Raw genomic sequence first — 19,248 nt, 5'->3', positions numbered from 1 at the left:
GAAAACCACATGGCTCTGTGATCGCCAGGAGCTGACACCAACTTGACCGCACACCTTTACCTTTACCTTAGTGAGGATTCACTTTCTTTGGTTACAACCAGGGGCGTAGCTATAATTGAGCAAAAGGGTTCAAAGAACACGGGCCCCCAGCTCCTGAGGGCCCTCCAGTTCGATCCCTCCCTATTTTCTTCATTATCTCCCGCACTCTGGGGGCCACCAGAGAGAGGGATGAACACGGGGCCCCTCTCTTCTAACTACACCCCTGGTTGCAACCCCATCTGTCAATTCATTAATACTGACATCCCATCTTTCAGCCAGTAGTGATGCTCGCAGCTTACAAAGTTTTATAAAAACAATGTTTGCAAAAGAATTACAATAGTAATGTGAAACAAAGGCAAAAGAGACAAAGCTGACAGAAGTCTCCACCCCAGCCCCCAGATGGCCCTGCTGCTGTCTTTTGAGGGTTGCAGCAAATCCACGGGACTAAAGCCCCTATTCAGAGATTATGTTGTACAAGTGTTCAGATGTGTACACTTGTACATGTTTTTGTGTGAATAACTGTATCTACTTTCATTTTAAAGGTGAACCTGAGCATATGTCCCTTCTCTGTGGTTACCCTGGGGCTTTGGAATGCACTTCCTGCTGAAATAAGAGCTTCTCCCTCTCTGTTTGCTTTTAGGACAAGATTTTTTTTAGGACAAGATTTTTTTTTAATTGAACCAACAAACTACCAAAGCATACAGTACGTTGCCAAAGCACAATTATATACAAAGTAGTTGTTTGTACATGATATATCTAAAAAGATTTACACACAAGGATTTGGAAACCCACAAGGTTATGAAGTATATGCAGGTAGTACTGTAATTCGGGGGTGGGGGATTACAAGGCACATCAGGTGATCGGGGAGGGGGGTTTACGTCCGACATCCATTTCCACAATTTGTCCCATTGCTGTTTAGAAGAGATACTCTTGTCTTTTTGCACATAACCATACAAACTTTTCCAGAAGAGATTTACTGTCTCAGCTGCGTGAACCTCTTGGTCACGTCTTCCCTCCCTATTCCTATGCACGAGCATTGCATAAATGACATACAAGTTTACTAACCTGATTACGAGAAGGGGAACGTTCCAATTCCCTAGTATGGGGGCACCCGTTCCGTCCCGTTTCCTTGAAGGTTTCTTTCTGGGACCTCGAAAGGAGGTTCTATCGCTCAAACCCAAGGTTAGTTCTTCCCAAGTCTGTTTTTCCAAATCAGGCCACTCTAACAGCTTGCTTACTCCCTGCCACACGCTTTTGGCTACCACACACTCTTTTAAGAAATGTGAGTGGGTTTCCCTGAATGTTTTGCCTAGCTCACTAGCTTTCTGTTTGCAGGTGATTTTAGGGCACTCTTGCTGGTCCTCTGGGAGCCATGGCTTAGCCGCATTAAGTGGTAGTACTTGATGGTATAAGCGCCACCTTGTTTCCCATAAATGGAAAGGGACTTTTTTCTCTTTAAAGAGAGCGATAGGGTGATTGGGTTGCAACAAGTACTGTGAAGTGCGGTGTTTGTAGCGTTTACATTCTAAATCAGGTTTTAAGAAACCCACTTCTAGAATCTCTCCATAAATTGTTTTCCTTAGCTGCTTAATTGAGGAGGATCCTTTAAATAGATCCGGTTCAACCTTCCATTTTTTAAGTGTGAATAACAAATCTCTCAAGTAGTCCGGGTGTTCTCTTTTTAATACTTGTGTGATATTACCATTGAAAGATCCTTTCCCCCACCATGCTATGCCCCATGCTGACTTGCGCCAACGCAGAGCGAAAAGCGAGACCCAGGTTTTTTGCAGGAGGTTGGACATATTATGGACATTCATGAAAATCCAGTTTCCAAAATTGTAGGACATGAATTCAGTTACAAAATACAGTTGCAGGGCAGGTAGGGCTAGGCCTCCCCGCTCAACCTCCTTAAATGCTACCACACGGGCCAGGAGGACCCTGAAGACATACCTGTTTTCCAAGGCTTTTAATTGAATTTGAAATTTGAATGTGTTTTTATTCATTGAGATTTTTATCTGTTTAATGAATTTTAACTGTGTTTTAACTTGTACGTTGCCTGGAGATTTTGATATCAGGTGGTATAGAAATACGATAGATAGATAGATAGATAGATAGATAGATAGATAGATAGATAACTACTGCAGCTATGTTTAATGTAACATCCGACTAACTGTTTCTGTGTACAGAGATGTTTTCACAAAGCACACATATCACTGGGCTGTGTTTCCCCAAAGGGGCGAGAACCTTCAATTGTTTGCAATTAGAAGTACTTCTTGGGAAACATGCCCTGTTTACTGCAGTACCCAGAGGGGAATGCAGTTCTTGGAGGAAGTCTAGCTCCTGACTGTGAAATGTGTTTTCAGAAGAAAGCTGTCTCCGGGCTCAAAAGTGAATCCAGGCACGCACGCACGCACGCGCACATACACACACCCCACAACAGGGCTTCGTCTCCCTTCCCAAGCTTTTCAGAGCCAGCGCACAAATTGTTCCAGTTTTCCCAAGATAAATTATAGACTGCCTTTCTTCTTTGCCGTGTGCCTGTCTCACTTCCATTCAGTATGGACCGCCAGGGGAACCAAACACACAGGACTCTTTGTCTTGTACAGCACGCCTGACCTACATTTCTAAGTGAATGTACACAAATCCACAACTAAGTGGCTTCTACAGCTCTATGGCTCTGCAACTGGCTGAGAATCCAGAGGCAAAAAAATCTCAAAGTGAATCATAACGCCAGGATCTGTGTTCTGTGCAAACAAAGAAAAGCATTCCAAGCTCCGCTGCTTCTTCTCAAACATGCTACATTTCTCCCCTTTAACTTGTATTTGCGCTTCAGCACTTTTGAATTATATGAAGCTGCGTCAAATCAAACCTTTGGTCCATCTAGTCCACTGTTGATGTGAACTGCCTAGAGCCATCTGGGTTGGTTGGTGCAGAAATGTAAATCTATAAAATAAATAATAAATAAATAACCAGGGCCAAATCACATGACATGCAAATGTGAATAGCAGAACCCTGATGTCTCTGCCTTCTATGAAAAAGCCAATTTGGAAGGGGACAGTTAAGAGTAGAGAAAATGGCAGTGACAGAAGCCTCTCTCTCCTTTCTTTCTTTCCTACCTGTCCCTGTTAAGACTACACCAGCCTTCCTCTCTCTCAAGGAGCTGCTATTTGATGGCCGCTGAACAATACCAGTAGGATCCCCTCTGAAACAATCAGAGCCACAAGCTGTCTACTGGGATTGTAGAACTAGAGGGCAATTCCTAAGGTCATTAAGCCTAATGTGCATACTGAGTCAATTCTCATATTACACTCAGGCAAATTTTAGCTTGAACAGGGCATTTGTAAGAACAATGGCTGACATCTTAACCAACAAAGTGCATATAGGAACATAGGAAGGAGGAGAGCTGGTCTTGTGGTAGCAAGCATGACTTGTCCCCATAGCTAAGCAGGGTCTGCCCTGGTTGCATATGAATGGGAGACTTGATGTGTGAGCACTGTAAGAGATTCCCCTCAGGGGATGGAGCCACTGCTCTGAGAATTGCATCTAGGTTCCAAGTTCCCTCCCTGACTTCTCCAAGATAGGGCTGAGAGAGATTCCTGCCTGCAACCTTGGAGAAGCTGCTACCAGTCTGAGAAGACAATACTGAGCTAGATAGACCAATGGTCTGACTCAGTATATGGCAGTTTCCTATGTTCCTAGGAAGCTGCCATATACTGAGTCAGATCATGGGTCCATCAAGCTCAGTATTGTCTACACAGACTGGCAGCGGCTTCTCCAAGGTTACAGGCAGTAGTCTCTCCCAGCCCTGTCTTGGAGATGCTGCCAGGGAGGGAACTTGGAACTTTCTGCTCTTCCCTGAGCAGCTCCATCCCCCCTGAAGGGAATATCTTCCCCCTGAAGGGAATATCTCCCCCCTGAAGGGAATATCTTACAGTGCTCACACTTCTGGTCTCCCATTCATATGCAACCAGGGCAGACCCTGCTTAGCTAAGGGGACAAGTCATGCTTGCTACCACAAGACCAGTTCTCCTTCCTATATAAGTGGGGTCTGCGAGAATGGGGCAGCACCCTTCACGCAACTCCCCCTGTCCTTCTTTGCTCGCACTATGGTGTGAGAGGACTAAGAGTTCACTCTTTCAACTACAGGGAGGTGGAGAGAATGAGTGATCATAATAGTGATAAAACCACCATTAAAAATATTCTCTAGAGCAGGCCTGCTCAACTTAGGCCCACCAGCTGTTTTTGGACTAAAACTCCCATAATCCCCAGTCACAGTGGCCATTAGCCAGGGATTATGGGAGTTGTAGGCCAACATTTGCAGGAGGGCCAAAGTTGAGCAGGCCTGCAATAAGAAATCGCTAAAATGCCTATAACCTCTTCAAAATAAACATTAACATTCACAGCCAGCAATTTTTCTCTTTTTAAAAAATTTAACCTTTAAGGAAAGAAACCTTCTCCTTTCCTCACCTTCCACTCTCTCTGTGTGCCCCTTCAAATGATTGTTGCTATTCCCTATTCAGTGCTGTAGAAAACTAAGAGCCACACTAAAGCACATCAAAGGGGCATCAGAAAAAATGTTCCTTGTAGTGACCAGCCTCCCTTCCCTTTAAAGAGTTAACTGGAAGTGAACCCTGTCTTGACTGACAGGCTAATGAACTCCAGGGCTCAGCCAATCAGCCCTCAGCATACTAGGTGGGTGAGACCTAGAAAGCTGTTGCCAGGAAGAAGGGACTTCTTTGTTAGAAGAAGCTAGGTGGGAAGGTGCAGAGGAGGACATGTCATGGAGGTTGGCCACAGGAGGATAACTGCAGCTCTTAGAAGACAGAACTGCAGGGGCTTGATTCTCAACCAGAGTTTGGTGAGTTCAAGGAACAAGGAAGCCAAGGCTAGTGGCTTTGGAAGTTTAGGGCAGGAGAAAGTGGTTTAGTAAGAGTTTGCGTTAGAATTTCTGTTTCTTGGTGTATGCTTTTGCATATTCCTGATACTGTTCTATTATTGCTTACCTGTAACAGAACTAAAATAAGAAACAATAGCCCATGCCCATCCTACCTAGGGCATTGCAAAAGACTCTATAAACCTTTAAGCATGCATTAAGACAACCTATTTTTGTAATCTTGCCAAGTATTCTTAACTGTATCGAAAAGCTGAGAAAGCCTCATGTAGAAGCAGTCTGTAGTAACTGAATAAAACTGGTTTTTTTAGTTCTTTTCTTTTTACAAGCCTCTCTGAGTTGGTTTTTAACTCAAGAAAAGGGGGATTTTATCTGGTGCAAGGGGGATTTATCTGGTGCAAACACATCTTCGGGTGTTCAGCAGCTATCAGTTTTCTCACCACATATAGACTTGCACATGGAAGATTTTTGTACTTATCCAATATCAAAATAGAGTTTCCTCTGAGATTCAACCCCAAGCCCAGAGAGGTTCAAGCTCTGTCAATAAGAGGGGTGGTGGCGGCAGCCTTTTGAACCTACCAGGAATACAGAATAGTTTTAGGAAAAGCCTAGCCAGGCAGCTCCACAGGGAAGTTTCCGCATTTCTTTCCCTCAGGTGAGCTTCCTCTGAGACAAAGGCTTTAATCCACTACATTCCTGTTCCAACTGCTCCCATTGCAGCAATTTAAATTGTTAAATGTCCAGCCTTAAAATTCCATTGTGTGCGTACAGCAATCCCTGCACCAATCTGCATGAAATCCATCTGGTACAATGGCCCCACAAGGGTCTACTGTGAACAATTTTCATTCCATTCTGACAAGAAACAGACTAATTATAAGCATATTAGTTATTTTCCTTTATAGTCAATGGCTCAAGCATTAGGAAAAGAGGCAAAGACAGTTAAGAGCAACAGCAGCCACAGCCACTGATGGCACTCTTTGCACCCTTCTCCTCAAACTGCAATACCTAACTGATCCTCCTCCTCCTCCACTCTCCTATTGTGTTCTCCAAACATTTCAATTCTGGAAAAAATAATTAGCAATATAATTACACTACTTTGCTTATTCTCCTCACCTCACCCCCCAAAGAAATCAAAAGAGCTGAAGAGTGGCAGCTGAGTAGTCTCAATAGCACAATATATCCATGTTTACTCAGAAGTAAGTTTCACTAAGTTCAACTAGTCTTACACCCAGGAAAATGTGCATAGGATTGCAGCCAAGGGATTGAAAGCGGATGGCTAGGCAGGAGGCAAGGGAAATAAATAACCCAGTGCAATTTCAGGGCGTGATTTATGAAGTGAGCAGCAATAATGCCCAGAAAACCAGGAGACACTTCAAAGCACAAATATTGTTTCTTTCATTCCACCTTCAGCAGAAGTGGGGAGGGGAAATGCTGCAGGAGGACACTGAACTGGAAGTGTGCAACAATTTTTAAAACAAAAAACTGTCTCAGTGAGAAAGTGGAGACAGAGAAAGTACAGACAGGCAACTGATGATGGTCTGCCTCCTGGTGTGGATGAAAAATAGCAACATGAGCACACCAAAAAAAGCTCACAAGAATTGCTATGTGTGGAAGCGCTCTCTCTCGCTCTCTCTCTCTCTCTCACACACACACACACACACACACACACACACACACACACTTCAGTTTGAATAGCTACAGAAGCCAGGACAGAAAAGAGCCTGCTATTTGGAAATACCCAGAGACCTCTATTCTTCTGAGGCGTCAACCTGACAGTCTATTGCTCCTTTATTCGGGGTATTTTGACAACATTTGGGGCCAGCTAGGACAATATCCTTCTGAGCAAGACTGCACCTTGCACTGATGTCATAAATGCTCCTTCTGAGGTCCCTCAGTTATCTGCTTGAGAGTAGTTACCAGAGTCTTCAATCATACAATTTCAGCTTTTGTGTTTTGAAAGCTAAGAATACATGATGGTCAATCATGCAGTTCCCCTGCCCCCACTGCAATATATATATATTTTAATGGCCCTTCCCACCACAGAGGGAAAAGCAGCTTTGGGAGGAGTGGTTTTTAGTGGTAAAACATGTGGGAAGTGAAGGACTCTGCACTGTCTCATGTCTCAATGACAGAGGGGGACAGACTAGTAAGTCAGAGGGCTAGAAGGGTCAAGACATCGGTCATTCCTCCTCTCTACTGCTCTGACACTATCCCTTTGGTAAGTAGATTGCTACTCTCAGGGACTGCCTGCCTGCCTGCCTGCCTTCCTCTCCTCCTTCTTCTTCTCCCTAACACACACACACTTGCCTCTCTCTGCACCATGTGTGCACAGACAGCATCTGTCTGCATCCAGCCAGCTAGATTAGATTAGAGATACTATCTCTCCACTTTCCTATCTAGAATGGAGTTCACCAATAAAGACTCCTCATATTGATTTGAAACTATGAACTGGCTCCAAGTTTCTTTTGGCTCTTAGCAGACACGCATGCCTGGGCAGACTCCGCTGTGTTTTGCCTCTGTGCACTCTGCTGTAATAGAAGGGTATCTCTTACCAGAGAGTATTCCCAACAAAACACGGGAGAGGGAGGGTTAAGAAGCCTCCCCCCGCCTTCAGTGTTCCACTGGGGATTGTAGTTCTCTTGGCTGCATTTTGTAAATGAGAAATATTGAGGGAGGTAGACTGCACATAACTGAGTGCCACATGCAGTTTTGCCCTAAGCCACCCCAAACAACTGAGAACTTAATAACTTTCTGTTGTCTTCACCTGTTGTTGACTGTTCCAAAGATCTGTCCAGGCAGGTAGTGGGACAAGCCCTCAGAGTGATTATCTGCTCATTAACAAAATGAGTGCCAGAATACAGCTATCAAGATAATCTCATATTAATTTTTCAGACATATCACACATGTAACTCATTTCATGGGAGAGAGAAAAGTAAAAACCTGCATGATCAGGGTTTATCACCTGACTGATCTCCTACACTAAAGTGGTGGCTGCTGCTCCTAGAACAGCCTGTTTGGGGGCTACAAAGAGTACCCGACTATGTGCTTTGGAACTGCAGGTTTGCAGTCTCTATCTTGGCTATGAGCTCATGGAACCATGATCTCTGCACATGCCCATATTTGGCATAACTATCAAGTTGATCACTTTGCACAAGCAAACAGGGGGTAACTACCACCCAAGGTCAGTATAACAAGTGACTGCAAGGTATAACCCTATGACCCTCTCTATTCAGGGAAGGAAGATGGCTGAGCAAACACGAGTTAAGGAGAGAGACTATTTCTCAAGGGAATAGAAAAACTTTTGGGCATAAAGGATTAGTTTCACTAATCGTCTTCACAGGAACTTGGATAAGGCTGCGCACTCCCACCCCGCTATCACTGCACTAATGGCCTGGCATAGACCAAGAGGAACAGTTGCTGGAATCAAAAGAATAATAATCTCCTCACCTAGAAGGTCTGGCATGTGTGTACCTGGCATGTACCTGGTGTGCCAGGTAAGCCTTGAGCTCGCCCATTCACTCCAGCCCATACAATTTGTTCAAACCATTTCACTTTATTGTGCATCAAGATCACAACTACCCGTGATTGAATCCAGCAATCATATATATATATATATATATGGCATACCTATCGCTAATCCCATACGTGGCAGCTCCTGCAAGAGTTCACGAGCAGCTGCCCAGATAGCGATGGGAACAGAGGAGAAAATGGTGGTGGTGGCAGCTGGCCGGCAGGCAGGCAAACAAAACAGCGGCAAATGCCAGCAGGCAACCAGTCGGCCAAAGCAAACGGCAGCGGGGACAGGTGGGAGGGAAGGTGACAGCGATGGGGTGTGGGGGGAAGAAGACAGATGGCAGACAGACGGCAGATGGCGAGTGAAGAAGACTGCTAGTGGGGGGACTGGTGGGTGGGCAAAAAATCTGCAGGGGTGGGGGAAGAAAGCTGCGGTGGGCAAACTAGAGGCGCAGATGCTCTGCACCCAGCCCAGCTAGTATGAATTATTTTGTCAGCCCCAACAGCAAGGAGGTGTGACCTGAAGGCATGATTTTGACTATTTCTAGCCCAAACGCCTACCAATGTTGTGCTTTTGCTTTAGCTATACCATCAGCTCCAGCCTTTGCTCCAGCCTTGATTCCAGCTCAGATCCCACCTCCAATTTGGACCTGTCTCCAGACCCAAACCACACACCACACTTGTCTGCTCTAGAGAATTGGGCCCTAGAGACCTGACACCATTGGACTTTTCTTAAAACCAGATGCTATCCTGGTTTCCTGGCTTGTGAGTAACACGCTTGCCTCTTCTTTTCCCTGCCTTCATGCCTTGTCCCTGCGAGGAGATCCACCAAAGCACGCTACCCTGCAAATATGACAGACACACCACCGGATATTGGATTAAGTATTACTATCAATCAATTATCTTTATTACGATCATAGACCAGCATAAAATGCAGGGATGATTACACAGTACAAGGTATAATGCTTAACAATACGTTAAAAGAAAACATCAAAAAGCATTTAAATGCATAAAAGGGCATAAAACAACATAAGGCATACAATACATAAAGGTATAAAAAAGGATAAAAGGTTCAAAAAGGTGTAATTGCATAAAAGCCTAAGTGATAAATACAGTGAGACTATATAAATATATAAAAAGTGCAAAGCTATAGTGCAAAAATGTGGGAGGAGCAGAAGTCTTTCAGATGGTGCGCTTTGTTGGATGAATGCATTATAGCATGCAAGAGCCAGCAGAAGGTCAGACTAGGGCTGCTTGGACACACCGCTTACCAGTGTCCGATGGATTTTGGATGCTGTTGCACAGAACCTGGCAACGCTATAGGTAATAGTGGGCTCAGAGTCAGAAAGCAGAATAGAGACACAGATATGGCTCAAACGCCCTGGATACTTGCATAGCAATGTACATGCTCAATTGTTTCAATCAGCCCGGAACCACAGAGGCATTGTCACTCTGCGAGTGGGATCTTTCTGAAATGGCCTTGAAGCACAGCTGAAGGGAGGGAGTGACAACATGCCAAGGTGAATACCTTCCTGTGTTGGGGACTTCCAATTGAGTAAGATATGATGCCAAGGAGGGTAAATATGTAAGACTTCCACGGATGAGAAAATTTGGGACCTTGTTTAAATTGGTTTGGCACTCTATATTCATTATAAGCTGTTTGATAAAAGCTTTGGCCTGATCATAGCCCATATTAAGTATAATCAAGGGGGAAAGGCCCAAGGACGCTATTTTTGTCTCAATTGACCATTTCCATTTAGATCGGTAGTTGTCACATAAGGTTAAGGGAGCAAAACCAATGGGGTGAAAGGATAGTCTGAGCCAATAGCTGAGAATGGCTACCCACACCCTGGCCTCCAATTCGGTCAGGCCTGTCTCCAAGCGCAGGGTGGTGTTAGAGACACAACTTGGAACTTGAAGGACTGCCCGCAGGAATTTGGATTGCACACATTCCAGTGGGGCAAAGCTGTGGAAGGGACCTGATTGTGCGCCATAAAGAAGCTGGGCTAGTGGTTTGGCAATGAACAGGTCGAGGGCCACGGGCACATAATGTCCTCCTTTTGTATGCAGGGATTTGATTATGGTGGCGGAGCTCCTCTGGGCATTTTGCACCACATGTTCCCCGTGTGCTATTGCTGCCAGAGTGAAAATCTACCCCCATATATTTAAAACATGGGACCTGCTCAACCATGTGTCCATCTAGCAGCCAAGAGTGAATTTTGGGCTGTTTGGTGAAGACCATTATTTTAACTACCATAAAATGAAAATAATGGTCTGCCTAGCCCCCATAGGGTAGAAGCTCACCGTCACTTGAAGATGACAAGTCACCGCAGGATCGGGGCAACTCACGTGAGATATTGGCCTGAGTTCTCACAAGACTTGCCCCACCTGCCAAGGGTTATATAAACCAGAGCTGGCCAGTGATGAGGGGCCAGTCCAGGAGGAGAGCTGCCAGGAGAAGGTGCTCTGTGACTCCCTTGGAGAGCTGGAGGCAGCAATTCCCTGGGACAGTCTGTGAAAGAAACTGATTGCCAGGTGGTGGAATAGCACTCCCTCAGTGGCCATAATTCTGAGGCTGTCTAGAACACAGGAGGAGGTGGAACCTTATAGCTATCCATTCTCTATAATTTTGAATCCATATAAAACAACATAGCACAGCAAGGGAGCATAAGAAAACCAGGTATGAAATGGTGATATCCTAGAGAAGCTGCCCTATTAGTTAGAAAAGACAAATCCTACAGGTGCTGCCTACGTAATGTTTTGGCAGACTCTGTCTCCAGACTCTTTAGAAACCCAAATTCATCACTAAGGAGGACACCACCAACCCCTTCCAGGACTGGATACTCATTTCCTCAAAAGCCATTTGAAGGGGGCATAAAAGTAAGTAGTCAACATGCCTCACAGCATACCACAGGTGGTCCTGCTTATCCATGCTGCTGCAGCCCTCTAAAACACCACCAAATAATCTGACACTGGGAGGGTAATATCATCCACATATAAATCTGATTTTATGATTGTGAACTACTTTGAGAACTAGGTGAAAAGCAATATACAAATATTGTAAAATACACCGAAGACGAGGGAGAAAGAAAAATCTGAAACTCTGCCTTTGAAAAATTTAACAACAGAGCAGGTGATAACCAGAAGACAAGATGAATGATCTAGAAGTTGTCCCAGCTGACCGAATCCCCACCCCATCAGTTCCAAAATATCCTTATACAGCCCTGTAAGGGTCATCTTTATTTCTCACACCGGCTTCTAAAGAGTGTGCACAGCAGGCTTCTTGTTTCAATGAGCTTGGCCGGAAGGCTCTGGAAGGAGCATGTGCCAAAACCCAATTAATCTCTCAGAGTGCCTTTGTTTGTCAGAGGCTCCAGGACGAAAAGGGTTTGGAAATAGCTGCTGCCAGAAAGCAGGAAGTGTGAATAGGCAGAAGCATAAAAGAAACTTCTTCTGGGGTTCAAGACAGGACATAACCTGGAATCAAACCACCAGGACTATCCATATAAAGTATGTCACACATCAAGCGGCAGAGAGGTAGCAAGGTTGCGATGGAGGGATTTAGTATTTGGTTAGAGTGGGTCAAAATGTGACAAGGAAACAGGGCACAGTTAAAAGGTCTGCTAGAAGTGTAACCGACTTTATGGATGGTCACATCCACTGCTCTGCTTCCTGAAAAAGTGGAAGGGGGGTGAAGGAGGGGACTTACCATAACCAGTTCCATCACAACCCACCTCCATACCGGATGACATTTTAAAATCCAACAGAAAGATTTGGGTCTCTGCCACTGACTCTTAAAACTTCACCTTCTGTCCCCAGTATTTGATTCAGGATTAAAGAAACGAGGACTAATTTTAATATTTGCATGAATTCAGATCATACGACTAAGGTATGCTAAAATGATGCTTTGTACTCTTACACTTGAAGATGGATTATTTAAATCTTTATTATTGTATGTATGTATGTCTTTAAAACATACATAAGAGAAAGAGAAGGAAATGACCAGCAGCAAGGTAGATGGACTCAATTATGACAGCAATGAATGCACCACTGAGAGACCTTAAAGGCCAAGTTGAAGACAGATCATCCTGGAGAGAATCAATCTATGTGGTCGCTAAGAGTCGACACTGACTTGACGGCATTTAATCAACCAATGTATGTCTTTACATAAAGGAGAATTTCTTTATTTAGGCCCCTAACCTAGGCATGTCCTGTTTAGCTTGATGATTAAGGAGCTAAGGTCTTCCAACATCTACTTGCAGGACATTAGAACTAAGCTATCTAATATTTCAAGTTTAGTAAAATGTACTTTAATGACTTTGTACAGGAGCTGAAAAGAAGATCTAATCTGATCATGTGCCATGGATACTAGAAATAAAGTCACCCCTTCTTTCCTTATTTCATTTGATTCAGCTCTGGCGTAGAAAAATGATGGCCTATTTATCTCTATTTATTTACCTCTTCACCTGAAACTTCATGTCTGTGTTGCAGATTTTGTAAACCAAACCTTCAAGTTAAGCTAATCTAAGTTTGCTCCTGTTTCCCAAACAGGAAAAGGATTAGGGAAGAGAGTTAAACCTACATGAAAGAGACTGATAGTAAATTTGAGTTAAAATAACACAAGATCAAAGAAGCAGCAGCAAACAACTTGTATGTGATAAGTTTTATATTTAGAACTACAAGGCAGACAAGAAAAGGCCACCAGCAACAAGGAGACCCTAAAACTGAGACAAGAGCTGCTTCAGACAGGAAGCCTTTTGCAATTCCTGTCTGCCGTAAACTAATAAAAGACCTCACAGGCAGGGCCAGGGTGCTTTCCAGATTACCCTCTGCAACATTGTCACTATGGGTCCACTAAGTGTGCTTCCACACTTCCTGTGTTTTGACACCGCAGTGGCTGCACTGACAGCCACTTTAAAAAACTACATTAAAACTACAAAAAACACAGTAGTTTTGCTGTGGGGAACAGACTCTTTAAAATTTTGTCTACATATCCATAGAGTTGTAAGATGATAATTATGAGTCTGGAATGTACATAAAACTGCTGAAGGGCAATTGCCAGAAAAATGCTTTGTATATATAAAAACTTTGTATATGAAAGCAGCTGCACATTTTTAAATCTGAAGGTGTTGTCTCTTAAAATCCCGTCTTTGTACAGAATCATTAATTTGTTCATTTAAGAAAGTGTTATATCCCATCTTTCCAATTATTCAAAAGCCCCAGGCAGCTTACGAATTAATGTCATCATAAATTCACCAACCGTTTAAAACAAAAATTAAACTGCATAAAGTAGTACAGAAACCTACATCACAAGCAAGAGCCAGCAAATCAAGTTTAGAAACTCATTAAAGGTCTGCTGGAAAAGCCATTAAACATTAGTAGGTAAGCAGATTGGCTGTTCAATATGCCTCCTGTGGCACCACAAAGTCTCCTGGTCACCACAAAAAAGGTCTCTCCTGCATCACTTAGACACAGTGTTCTATCCAGTTCACCACAAGTGAAGATCCTGGGGCTGGAGAGAATCCATAAGGCCAAACAGAGTCCTGTTCTCTCTGGCCTCCTACCCTATACGTACATGGGCACTCAGCAGGTCAGGCCATCATAGGGAATGGTGGTGGAGGGATGCCTTCTGTTCGTTGATCAAGAAGATGAGGAAGGAAGGCTGAATGGGAATATTGGAAGTGGGAATAGACCTCACATTCCCCATAACAACTTTCACTGAGGGCCCATATATGCACATCAAAGGGGGTAGGGGAGGATTTCACAGGACTCATACCCTTTGGGATCCCTCCAGATGTAGATACTGCACATGCAGTAGGACTAGATCAACACCATGTTTTTTTCTTTGATATTGCTATCTATTATATACTTTGAAGAATTTGTGCAAAATAAGGTCATACTTCCCAATGACCTACAGATACCAAATTTTATATACACGATCATGTCCTGGCAATTAGCTGAATGCACTACTTTTAACACTAGAATGTGCTTAGGGAAAATTATTATTATTATTATTATTATTGCAGTTTTTGAAGAATTTCTGGATATCCTACTTCCCAATTACCTACAAACACCAAATTTTGCATGAACACTCCTACCCCTTAAGTTAGCTGAATGCACTACTTTTTTTACACTGGAACGTGCTTGGGGAAAGATTTGTTTTTTTGAATTTTTGAATTTTTTTAGAATTCTAAATATAATCAACATATGTTAACTGTTATTGTTCTCAACAGATTTTTAACACTCAATAATCAATCATTCCAAAACGACAACATGCACAAGAAAAACAGATCTTTCTCAGATTACATGATTTAAATTTACCATATATGTCCATTATTTAAAAAATAATAATGTTGAAATCCTACAAATTTCAAACTGTTATTTGCCTTTTGCAAGGACATCAATTATACTACTACTACTATTTATATACTGCTTTTCCAAGAGCATAGCTATAATTGAGCAGAAGGATTCAAAGAGCCAGCTGCTGATGTTAACCAAAGCAGCACCATTTTATATATCTAACTAATGAACCAAAGTTAAAGTTATTCCATTTTGTAGAATCATAGTATTAGAGGCCCTTTTTAGCCTGAACTTACTTACACCCTTTCTGGAGACCTTGAGTTACTGAATGCATACACAATCTCCCCCAGATGCAGAAACCAAGCTAATAAGCTGGACTGCTTCAAGGAGAGCATAGATAAGGAGGACCAAAGTATTTTATGGTGGCAATAATTCAAGTCTCTGAAGTTGCTAATTAGGCAAGACCTACCTGTCATTATCAGGGGCGTATCTAGGGTGGGGCGGACAGGGCACGTGCCCCAGGTGCCACATGAAGGGGGGTACCGTTTTTTTAAATTAAAAAATTTAAAAAATGGCCACCAAAAAAAAAAATTGCCACTGTGCATGCTCAAATGGCCTATGTGAGGCCCTAGGCCATGCCAGGCCACACAGAAGCCATTTGAGCATGCGCGGCAGCCATTTTGTTTTCAGCAGACATTTTAAAAAATATATTTTTTAAAATGGCCACCGCACATGCACAATTGGTCCCTGCGAGGCCCTAGAGGCCAGCGGGGGGAGGGGGAATCTTTGCAGACCCCTCCACGGCCTTTAGGAAGCCCCCCGAAGGGGCTACAGGTAAAAAAAATTAATATAAGTCACTGTGAATACTGAGCTGAAGCTTATAAGCTAGGATTGTATTCATTTGCTCTTACTTTGCTTCTTGTGATAAGTGAGTTAAATGTGATGTCTTAATAATATGGCTATTAATGGTGAGTTTGTCTTTGAATCTGTGAAATCCTTTGTATTAAGGCCCACTGGGAGTTTCTTGCTCTCTTTCTCTCATTTTAACTGTCTTTCTGAAATACTAGAATATATTCCAAGCAGTGCAACAGTTTACTCTGCATATCCTTTAATTATTTTCAGAGGATCTGAGAAAAGTCAAATTCTCCACTCATTTTTAAAACGTATGTAATAGTGATGCGACAATGCATAGTAGAGAATTAGACAGGCAGTTCTGTTTAGTTTTCCAAGTACACCTCCACATAGTATTTGGGTATTTCATGAGCCCCAGCATACTGAAATTTGTAGTTTTCCAGCATTTTTTCATCTGTCTACATCCACTGCTAAATAGTTTTTGAACTATTAAAAGATTAACGAGCTTGACTTGTATTTTTCAGCTGATATTATGGTAAAGTTGTCTGAAAGATGGGTGTCAGATGTTTGGACAGGGGGCGGCAATTTCAGTGCTTGCCCTAGGCGCTATTTTCCCTAGATACGCCTCTGGTCATGATTGTTTGTTGGTTGTTGGAACAATACTGGATGTATATAAGCCCTAAGCCTTTTTGCTCAGAGCAACTTTACTTTGTGAGCCTATTCCTGAAGGCGTCTTTTCTCTGCAGAGAAAATAGATCTTTTTAAAATGCTCTCCCTCTGGTTGTGTCAACAATTGGCTTAGCACTGCCAGGCTTAGACCCGGGTTTTGGGTAACACTGAGGGGCCCCCAGCTCCACCCCTCCCTATTTTCTTTATCTCCCTCACTCTGAGGGGCCACTGGGTAGAAGGGCGAACACAGGAACATAAGAAGCTGCCATATCCTGAGTCAGACATTGGTCCATCTAGCTCAGTATTGTCTTCACAGACTGGCAGCAGCTTCTCCAAGGTTGGAGGCAGGAATCTCTCTCAGCCAGGGAGGGAACTTGGAACCTTCTGCTCTTCCCGCCGGCTCCAGGGTCATAACTATAATAGGGCAAGGGAAGACAGTTGCCTGGGCACCCACTGCCTTGGGGGGGTGGGGGGCAGAGGCAAGTCACATGACTGACTCCCCCAGCCACACACCCACCCAGGCTTCCTTCAGTTGTATTCATCCTCCAGAATTGATGTGAGTGTTAAGACCTGGAGCCACCAGAACAGTGTACCATCTTTCTCTAGTACCATTAAATGACTTGCATCGTCCACAGTACAAAACCTTTTTTTAAAAAATTTAGGATGATGTTCTATTGTTGTGTGTGTGTGTGTGTGTGTGTGTATATATATATATATATATATATATATATATATATATATATATATATATGCTTTTTATTACCACTATTCAGCCTCATTTAAGTTTTCTTTACTTCATGAGCTGAGCTTCAGTGAGGGGGGGCCATTTTAAAATCTTGTCTCTGGGCCCACTCCAACCTTGCTACGCCCCTGGTCGGCTCCATCCCCTGAGGGGAATATCTTACAGTGTTCACACATCAAGTCACCCATTCAAATGCAACCAGGGCGGACCCTGCTCAGCTAGGGGAACAAGTCATGCTTGCTACCAGAAGACCAGCTCTCCTCTTTCACAGCCACTACCCTCCCCCACATCCCCTCCCCTCCCCTCCTGACACCCCTGCACTTTTCAACAAGTCCTCAAAACCATTTACATAGAAAAATAAATAATAAATATTCTATTAGATAGAATTCTATTATATATTTAATTTCTTGAACCTTCCTGTATATGCAGTTTACACAAAAATGACTTCGCTGTTCAGTGCTGTCTGGGCCTTACCTACTAATAATTTATATAGTAGAAAAATGTATTTGTGCCGCTTTCCTCACTCCTGTATCATGAACTGCTTCTGTGATAGATTCATTCCTCTTCTACACAACCAATAAACTTTCAACAGCTTTCTCCTCCATCACTTCCTTCACCTAGCTTCAAGCTTTTCCTCACAAATGTTACGTTCTCAAGCTCAGTCCAAACTTCCCAAGACCAAAACGCTCATATTTTAATTTTTTTAATGAAATGTATTTGTAGATTTTTTTAAATCTAATAGTACACTTCTGCTAAAGCAACTAAATGTTTTATTATATGGAATCTATGAAAGTGCTGTGTTAGAGTGAAAAATGTATTATTATTGTCATAAAGTGTTTCTGTTTAATTTGCTAAAATGTTATTGAGAATAAGGCCGAACATTCCTCAATATATAAAAACAAACTCTTCCGAAAGATACACACACAACTACAGGTGAAACTCGGAAAATTAGAATATCGTGCAAAAGTCCATTAATTTCAGTAATGCAAATTAAAAGGTGAAACTGATATGAGACAGACGCATTACATGCAAAACGAGATAAGTCAAGCCTTAATTTGTTATAATTGTGATGATCATGGCGTACAGCTCATGAAAACCCCAAATCCACAATCTCAGAAAATTAGAATATTACATGGAACCAAGAAGACAAGGATTGAAGAATAGAACAATATCGGACCTCTGAAAAGTATACAGTGTACTGTGCTTGACTGGCCAGCAAACTCGCCTGACCTGACCCCATAGCGAATCTATGGGGCATTGCCAAGAGAAGGATGAGAGACATGAGACCAAACAATGCAGAAGAGCTGAAGGCCGCTAATGAAGCATCCTGGTCTTCCATAACACCTCATCAGTGCCACAGGCTGATAGCATCCATGCCACGCCGCATTGAGGCAGTAATTGCTGCAAAAGGGGCTCAAACCAAGTACTGAATACATATGCATGCTTATACTTTTCAGAGGTCTGATATTGTTCTATTCTTCAATCCTTGTCTTCTTGGTTCCATGTAATATTCTAATTTTCTGAGATTGTGGATTTGGGGTTTTCATGAGCTGTACGCCATGATCATCACAATTATAACAAATTAAGGCTTGACTTATCTCGCTTTGCATGTAATGCGTCTGTCTCATATATCAGTTTCACCTTTTAATTTGCATTACTGAAATTAATGGACTTTTGCACGATATTCTAATTTTCCGAGTTTCACCTGTAAGAAAGCTTAGCAATCATGTCACTCTAGTCACAAATATCATCTAGCAGATACTCTCTGTGGTTTCAAAGACGTCTTAAACTCTATGGTTTTCCTCCATACCGCCGCTAAAACAACCCCTCTTTTAATGAATAGACTTGAAATTACTAGACTCACAGAGGTACTCAACTTCCGGGTTAATAGAACCTTTTCCTTTCCTCAATGAGGAAGCAAGAGCTGCTCACAAACATGAACGGAGAAACCCACAACTTAAGCGTGTGTGTGTGTGTGATTGAGGAATCGCGTATTCATCCAGAAACAAGACAGAAGTTTCTGCTCTTTCTAACGCAGGTCAATTCCGAGACAGGAAAGGGTGTTCTTTTTTAAACACAACGCAGCTCCAGAATCAATGCACGAATCTCCTCCTGCATGCAGCTTCATGCCGAGTTTGGCCTGGAAGGAAGGGACTGGAAGGAGCAATTTAAGAAGACTGATATTTGTTGCAACCTGAAGGATGTGTTATAGGATGAGTTTAGGTTGGAAATCCAAACTAGC

Source organism: Hemicordylus capensis, chromosome 6, assembly GCF_027244095.1.
Source record: "Hemicordylus capensis ecotype Gifberg chromosome 6, rHemCap1.1.pri, whole genome shotgun sequence".
NCBI classification, from domain to species: Eukaryota; Metazoa; Chordata; class Lepidosauria; order Squamata; family Cordylidae; genus Hemicordylus; species Hemicordylus capensis.
This window is presented reverse-complemented; position numbering follows the sequence as displayed.